Here is a 9,495-nt window from a genome sequence, read left to right as displayed (position 1 = left end):
CATTCTTATATCAGACCAAATTGTATTCAACCTCAAGAAAGTGATCAGAGACAAAGAGGGTCACTACTTACTGGTCAGGGGAACATTAGATCAAGAAACACTAACCCTGGTCAATATCTATGCACCTAATGCAGAGTCACCAAAATATGTGAGGCAACTACTGGCAAACCTGGAGAAACACATGAAGGGAATTGTGATAATAGTAGGGGACCTCAATACTCCACTATCACCACTGGACAGATCCTCCAAGCAGAAAAATAGCAAAGAAATAAGAGCTCTAAATGAAAAATTAGAAGATTTAGGGCTAATAGACTTATATAGAGACCTCCATCCCCAGAAAGCAGAATACACATTCTTCTCAAACCCACATGGAACCTTCTCCAGAATAGACCATGTCTTAGGATACAAAGCCAACCTATATAAGATCACAAAGGTAAGGATCATTAGAAGTACCATTTCAGATCACTATGCAACAGAGCTTAAAATTGATGTCAAGAAGAAGCAATGGAGGAAAACTAATACCTGGAGACTAAACAACATGCTGCTTAACAACAGCTGGATCAAAGAACAACTCAAGGAAGAAATAAAAAGATTCCTTGAGACAAATGACAATGAAGAGACAACATGTCAAAATCTATGGGACACAGCAAAAGCAGTAATTAGGGGGAAACTCATAGCAATACAGGCCTATGTCAAGAAACAGGAAAACAACAAAACCAACAGTTTAAAAGATCACCTCAAAGAATTGGAACAACAGCAACAGAGAAATCCAACCACAACCAGAAGGCAAGAAATAATAAAAACCAGAGCAGAAATAAACAACATCGAAACTAAGAAAACAATACAAAAAATCAATGAGACCAGGAGTTGGTTTTTCGAAAAAATAAACAAGATAGACAAACCATTGGCAAGACTCACCAAAAAAAAGAGGGAAAACACCCAAATCACTAGGATCACAAATGAAAGGGGAGGGATTACAACAGAACCCCAAGAAATACAACATATCATGAGATCATATTATGAACAACTATACTCAAGTAGGCTAGAGAACCCAGTAGAAATCGACAGATTCTTGGACAAACACCCTCCTCCAAGACTGGAAAAGGAAGATCTAGAAAGTCTAAACAGACCAATCACTTCAGAGGAAATTGAAGAGGTAATTAAAAAACTCCCTAAGAACAAATGCCCAGGCCCAGATGGATTTATAGGTGAATTCTATCAAACATTTAAAGAAGACCTATTACCACTGTTCCAAAGGCTTTTCCAAACCATAGAAAAAACAGGAATCCTCCCCAACTCCTTTTATGAGGCTAATATCACACTCATTCCCAAAGAAGGCAAAGACACCACCAAAAAAGAAAACTACAGACCAATCTCACTAATGAACATAGATGCAAAGATACTCAACAAAATCTTAGCAAACCGAATCCAACACTTCATCAAAAAGATCATACATCACGACCAAGTGGGTTTCATACCAGGAATGCAAGGTTGGTTCAACATACGCAAATCAATAAACATGATACATCACATCAACAACATGAAAGACAAAAACCACATGATCATATCAATCGATGCCGAGAAGGCGTTTGACAAAATCCAACATCCTTTCATGTTAAAGACACTCAGCAAAATAGGGTTAGAAGGAACCTTCCTCAAGATAGTTACAGCTATTTATGAAAAGCCTACAGCCAACATTATACTTAATGGCGAGAAACTAGAAGCATTCCCACTAAGGTCAGGAACTAGGCAAGGCTGTCCACTCTCTCCACTCTTATTCAATATAACCTTAGAAGTCCTAGCAATAGCAATCCGACAAGAGAAGGGAATCAAAGGAATTCAAGTAGGGAAAGATGAACACAAGCTAGCTCTATTTGCCCACGATATGATGATATACATCAAAAACCCTAAAGAGTCCACAGTAAAACTCCTAGAAACAATCAACCAATACAGCAAAGTGGCTGGATACAAAGTCAATACACAAAAGACAGTAGCGTTTCTATATACAAATAATGAAGTTGAGGAGAGAGAGATTAAAAATACAATCCCATTTAAGATAGTATCAAAAAATATCAAGTATCTAGGAATAAACCTTACAAGAGAAGTGAAAGACCTATACCAGGGAAACTTCAAAACACTTCAGAAAGAAATTGAAGAAGATCTAAAGAAATGGAAGAACATCCCATGCACATGGATAGGTAGAATTATCATAGTCAAAATGACTATCTTACCCAAACTTCTATATAGATTTAATGCAATCCCTATCCAAATTCAGACACAATTCTTTAAAGAAATAGAACAATCAATCACAAAATTCATCTGGAACCATAAAAGACCCAGGATAGCCAAACACATACTGAAAAACAAGAAGCTGGGAGGCATCTCCTTACCTAACTTGAAACTATACTATAAAGCCATAGTAATTAAAACAGCATGGTACTGGAACAGAGACAGGAACTCAGACCAGTGGATCAGAACAGAATTCCCAGACATAAACCCCCAGATATACAGCCAACTAATATTTGATAAAAGAGGCAAGAATCTGAAATGGAACAAAGAAAGCCTATTCAACAAATGGTGTTGGTACAACTGGAAAACCACATGTACGAAAGTGAAAATTGACCCATACCTCACTCCTTATACAAAAGTCAACTCAAAATGGATCAAAGACCTTGAAATCAGACCTGAATCTATAAAGTTTATCGAGAATAAAATAGGCAGAACACTCGAAGACCTATATATCAAAAAGGTCTTTGAGAACGGAGCACCAATGGCAAGAACGTTAGCATCAAATATAAACAAATGGGACTACATCAAACTAAAAAGCTTCTGCATGGCAAAAGAAACCCTACTTAACGCAAGAAGACAGCTAACAGAATGGGAAAAAAATCTTTTCACTTGACATATCAGATAAAGGGCTGATATCTAGAACATACAAAGCACTCAGAAAGCTGAGCCCCTCAAAACCAAATAAAGCCATAGAAAAATGGGGAGATGAAATGAATAGACACTTCTCTGAGGAAGACAGAAGGATGGCCAACAAACACATGAAAACATGCTCACCTTCACTCATCATCAGGGAGATCCAAATCAAGACAACAATGAGATACCACCTTACACCAGTGAGGTTGGCTCACATCAAAAATAATGGAAACAACCTTTGTTGGCGAGGATGCGGTATGAAAGGAACTCTCATCCACTGCTGGTGGGAATGCCCCCTAGTCCAACATCTATGGAGAAAAGTCTGGAGAGTGCTCAAAGAACTCAGAATTGAGCTGCCATTTGACCCAGCAATTGCTCTACTAGGCATATACCCACAAGATGGAAGGACATTCATTCCAAAATATATATGCACCCCACTATTTATTGCAGCACTCAGTATAATAGCCAAATCTTGGAACCAACCTCGATGTCCAACAACAGATGAATGGATCATTAAGATGTGGTACATATACACAATGGAATATTACATGGCAGTCAGAAACGATACAATCACAGACTTTGCAGCAACATGGATGGACCTAGATCATGTTATGTTAAACGAAGTAAGTCAGAAGACAAAAGATAAACACAGAATGGTAGCACTATTCTGAAACACCTAGAACACATAGTTTATACACAACTAAATCCTATCAAATAACAGGGTAGAAACTCCGAACACTGTAATAGTCAGCATAGACGTGGGAGCAGTGTCCAAAATACATGAAAAAGGAACAATGCAAACTCTTGACTACACATTATACCACAAAGAAAACAGCAACAACAGAAACAGCAACATAGAGAGAACAGGTATGTAATCAGACTTCTACAACAAAGGTCCACAATAATCCCTTAGAGTTCATATACAGGAACACAAGTATAGAACACCAAGGGAAATCACGGACTACAATGGCAACATACCATAACACTACCTTTTAATGCCTTTATCTTACTATACTTTAAATAACCTCTCAGCTTTTCTGCCCACAGGTGCCCTTGGATACAAAGGGCGGACAAACTAAGGTGGCAACTCGGGATACCACACGGGATACCATACCTTGCTTGCACTATGAGATGGCCACAAGAAAACTCTTTAACATACACTTTATCTCTAGGTAATACCTTCATTTAGGAATTGAAGCACGTGACCAGTCAGACCACTGAAGCAGTACCTGAGACGTACAGACTTAAACTACAGGCTCTATTCTTCGAACACATTCAATCAAACCAGCATTCCCTTGCTATTCTCTCCCCTCTTCTCACTACTTTTTTTTCTTTTTCTTCTTCTATTCTGCTCATTACTTTTCTCCCTTTCTCCCCCCCTTTTCTCTCTAAGGTATTTTCTCTTTTCTCTCCCTTCAAACCCTTCCCATACACCTTCCCCTTTCCCCCCTCCGGAAATCCAACTATCCCCTCACCCCTCAATCCCATCCAGATCTCCCACCATATTAAAACTCTTCACCCCCAGTCCTTATTCTATTAGGCATCAAGATCGACCTCCTACCCAACGAACCAGTACCCAGCACCCAGGCGAGAGGACACCCAGATAAACCCACACCTCGTCTCCTGAAAGAAAAGACAGCCAACTCCCCTATGGACTCATGCTGCGAGGCCCTCCCGACCAACTCCCCCTAACGCGAACTGCTCCTTGAAACCGGGCCTAGAACCAAAAGTATCCCCAATGCAAGAAGTCTTCCAAGACCTCCCTGCCGCAAATATTTACCAATCTGAAGAAGGTCAGGGGGTGGGTTAGGAAGATGCCTGGGAACCCACACACCACAAGAAAAACCCAAAAGACAATGGGAAAAACTGTACTTCCAACATAGGCATAAGACCTGTAATACACCACCTCTTTACCTGCCCTCCCCCAAATGTAAGGTAGTCTTTTGCACCACTTTGGTCCCATAAAAATTTCGCTAACTCATTTTATTTCTTTTTTTTTAATTTATTTATTTATCTTTTTTTAAATGTTTGTCCTTCATATATATTTGTGAGCACATACAGTTTCAATCCCCCCCCTTTTTTTTTTCTTCGTTTTTTGGTATATGACCTGTGACTGTTATCCCATCAGTCCACCCACGAATACACAGACATTATAATGTAGCACCACTTCCCCCTACAAAGGCACACTAAGTAAAGGGGAAATTTTACATTTAAAAAAAATAAAATAGAGCTCTTATCTACTAGAGATAGGAACTCATAGTTATTTAAAATATAGGGATATCTCCTGCCTTGAAAATATGTCATGTGGAATCAAATTAGACCTCAGGTGATTAGATACCATTCATCCAGCCTTGAACCCTGGATCCCCGACATAGAAACGGCACAGCTCTTCACAACAGCTGCAGGAAACAAACTCCATCCAGGACGGCCTTAATACGACGAGACCAACAACAAGGCCCAGCTCTAACATGATATCCTGACAACGGGGAAAATGCGATCATCTTGACCTTAGAGCAGATTAGCCTACCTTACCAACTAACGACAAGACAAAACCAGAAGTCTTGGCTCCCTTTGGTAGGACAAAAACCCAAGATAGGGATTTACAGATGACTGGCTGCTTGATCCACGACCAGACTGTATACATCTCGGGACCAATAAATAAGCCCTAGTTTAGGGTTTGAACTATGACCTGCACAAGAATCATGATCCCCAGCCCCAAAGATCCGGCAGAAACAATTGTAACGGAATGGGGCTTTTGGGAACACAAAGAAAGACGCTATCCTAGGTGCCACCCTAGGCTCAGTGCAAAGACCAAGATCATCAACCACAGAAGATGGATTAAAATGACACTGAGGTAACAGAACCTCTAGAACCACAAAGACTGACTTCATCATAAGTCCCACCTCAGGATCTGTACAGATACTGAGACCTCTAAACACAGAGCAGAAGTCTTCCACACACCAAAGGAAAAAAAAAAAAGAAAGAAGAAAAAAAAAAAAAAACACCACCGGGAAAGTAAAGGATCCTGAGCAATGTCTAGAGTTGATCCCATGACAGTATGCTCCAAGGACGGAGAAATCCCATATCTCTTAGGCCAAGTGAATTCTTTTTCGAATGACCCCAATATTTACTGTGCCAGTGCAGGAGGGAAAAAACAAAAATACAAAAAGCACAAAACCTTGGTTATTTTTTGATATAAATATATATATTACCTTTATTTATTATTGTTATTATTATTTTTGAATTACCAATCTATTTCGGTCGATTTCTCTGTTTGGGTGTGATTATTGAAAGTGTAGTCCCCAATTATACTTATTTTTTTTCCTCTTCCTTTCTTCTCTTTCGTTATGTGCTATGCCATGTTTCTTAATTCAAGACCATGGCGTGATTTTTGTTTGTCTGTTTTTGTTTTGTTTTTTTTCTACTTGTTTGTTTGTTTGTTTGTTTTGTCTGCTCTGTGTGGTGCTTATCGATATAGCTGGAGCCCTCACTGGATATTTGACACTTCTTTTGGTACTAGTGGAGTGTTTCACCTACTTTTTCTCCATCTCCCAGATTGATGATGAGAGCCTTTAGAAGGACTCCGCCCATTTTCGGGGTATTAGACTCTTACCCCAGTTTATTACTTTTTTCTCCTTCAAACAAAACCACGCAACTTGAACTAGCTAGTCCTGACTCCAGTTAGAGGGGGAAATAAGGGAGGCATCAAGACCAAACAGGTGCAAGACTACTAAGTAGTGGGTTAAATACAGAGGGGACCACATATTCTAGCCGCCCTGGGGTGAGGGAAAAGGAAAAGGGAGGTAGGATAGAAACGGAGGCGTAGGGATGACAATTTGGCGATGGGAATCCCCCCTGATTTTATGTAAATATGTACCTAAAATATTATTGTCAACAATATGTAAGCCACTATGATCAAAATAAAAATTTATATTAAAAAAAAGAAAATATTAAATGTGTTCAGTATAAAAAATGAATTCAAAATAGTCACAACTAATACATATATAGAAGAGTGTTCATACAGAAATTTATGAAATAATAGGATTTGGTATTTTTATCCATAATACTACATTTAATAAATATCATTGCTTGAACTTTTTAATTCATTTGATTCTGGGTGAACCACAAATAGAATGAATACTCTTAAAGGATTTGAGCAAAATTCAGACCTGCACAATGGTTCAATTACACTTGTAGGATTCTATCCCAAGATTGAGCAAAAAAGAAAAAAAAGATTAACAAATGTCAGTGCCACTCAGTATTACAGAAAATCTGAAACTAGCTTTCTATCACTTTAGAAAGTGTAGGTTAAAGTAATCACAGAAATAGGGGCCAGAGAGATAGCTTGGAGGTAAGGCGTTTGCCTTTCATGCAGAAAGTCATCGGCTCGAATCCCGTCGTCCCATATGGTCCCCCGTGCCTACCAGGAGCAATTTCTGAGCATGGAGCCAGGAGTAACCCCTGAGCACTGCCAGGTGTGACCCAAAAACCACAAAACAAAAAGAGTAATCACAGAAATAGAAAAGTTGTAATTATATTACAATAGTCATATATATTCAAGTAAACATGAAAAAGTAAAAACAGAATGAACAATATATAGATACTTATATTTTATTTTTAACATTTTAGTATAAAGTCAAGTTTTGAAAACATAAATGGTAAACAATAAAACCATTTCAGATTATTTATATGAATATCTAATAGGTTTTTAATCTACTTTAGTAAACTCTCCCACAACTTCTTGCCATCCTGAGACACTTTAATCCTACCCTCCTGTTGAAAACCCTTGAGGAAGAACAGAGATCTGGGGCCAGCCAAAGTATGTTGTAGTCTTGGGAGGTGAAGTGTGATGGGGAGTAAAGATTGCTCCCAAGGGGAGCCAACGAGGGTCCAATGGAATAACTGCTATTTTCAGCACCTAGTTAAAGAAGAGACACGGGAGAAAACAGTGAAGAGATTAACTCAAAGCTTCCTTTTGAACAAAATTTATCCAAGCACCCAGAAAAGTGGTAGTCACCATAAGACAGAGACTAAGACTCTATACAGAAGCCCCCAAATGGTATGTATATTTAATAAAGAGAGCAAAGTCACTGTAAGAAAACTATAACTTTTGAGAATAATCTTTACTCCTTCCTGAAACCTGGATTTTTCTTTCCTGGTCTAGTCAAAGTAGACATAATTCAGGCCAATTTATACTCAGTGTATTCTGAGTCAAGAGCTCAATTCAGGTGGAAATAGTCCACCTTATTTTTTCCCTCACAAGCTCATGGAGAATAACAAGAAACAAAGACTTCTACCCTAAGACTTTTCCTCTTGTTTTTCTCTCTGCTCAACTTTATTTCTTTCTAATGGTGACTCTATCCTCTAATAAAGAGTCCTGCTTATAGTATGTAAGCATATATAGCATATAAGTACATATAGTATAGTTTCCACATCTTATGGAAGGAGGCAAAAAATTAAGACAGTCTAAACTCTAGGTGATGAGGGTATAAGGCACTTACTCAAGATACCAGACATCCTAACATTTGATCTTTTGTATGCAACACACACTTATAAGCAATTAATACATAAAGAAACCTTAAGGTCTTATTGCTCCTTTTGACTGAGATTAGGAAATGGTATTCCCTTTCTATATTTTCAATAGGAAAAAGAGATTACATTCCTAAAGTCCAGTCAAAAACAGTATTAGCATTTGAACCTGTGTCTTCTAACTGATGTTTATTTTTACTACAAAGCATATTTTGGAAATCTCAGACTTGTCAGAATGCCTTTTTATGGAATTTCAGGCAACAGTGTCAAGGTAAGGTTATGTGTTTGTGGGATAACACAAAATATTTCTCTGGAATATTATAAGTGACAGAACTTAGATGACACAACCTAGCTGAAACTTGTTAAGTGGTAAATATTACTTGTATATGTGCACATTCTTTTCATTCCATCTTCAATCCCAGTTATAAATTCAGTGGCTAAACTAGAATAAAACAAAAAATGTTGGGAATATGAGTTTTAATTTATTCTATGAACACTGACCCTTCTATGATCAGTAGCTATTGCTTTGACCTAACACTAAAAAATTCAGTCCCTTTTCAGAAGCAATTCATTGCTCTTTTGAGATTTCTTTCCTAAATAAAAGCTTTTTATTTAGACACCATATCTTTTAATGTTCCAATACCACACCCACTACCAGAATGCCAACATCCTTCAATGAATGTTTCCATATCCTCTCCCATTATCCCTTCACCCACTTGACAAGTTTAGACTATGAGAACAGGACTGAAGAACTGTTACCATTGATCACTCTTGAATCCCTCACTATATTTCTTTATATTCCAGATATATTATCATCTTGTATTTGTTCCTCTCCTCATGACTTATCACAACATGATTCCCTCTAGTTTTAACTATATTGTAGCAAATTACAAGATATAATTTCTTCTTAAAGTCAGACAAGTCCATTAGTCCACTGACCTGTCCTTAGGAATTTGATTATTTACATATTGATCTATTAAGAACAGAACAAATGTACATGGGAGCACATATCTTTTCAAAATATCATTTTGGGGGATCTTATAA

The sequence above is a fragment of the Suncus etruscus genome, chromosome 9, assembly GCF_024139225.1.
Source record: "Suncus etruscus isolate mSunEtr1 chromosome 9, mSunEtr1.pri.cur, whole genome shotgun sequence".
Taxonomy (NCBI): Eukaryota; Metazoa; Chordata; class Mammalia; order Eulipotyphla; family Soricidae; genus Suncus; species Suncus etruscus.
This window is presented reverse-complemented; position numbering follows the sequence as displayed.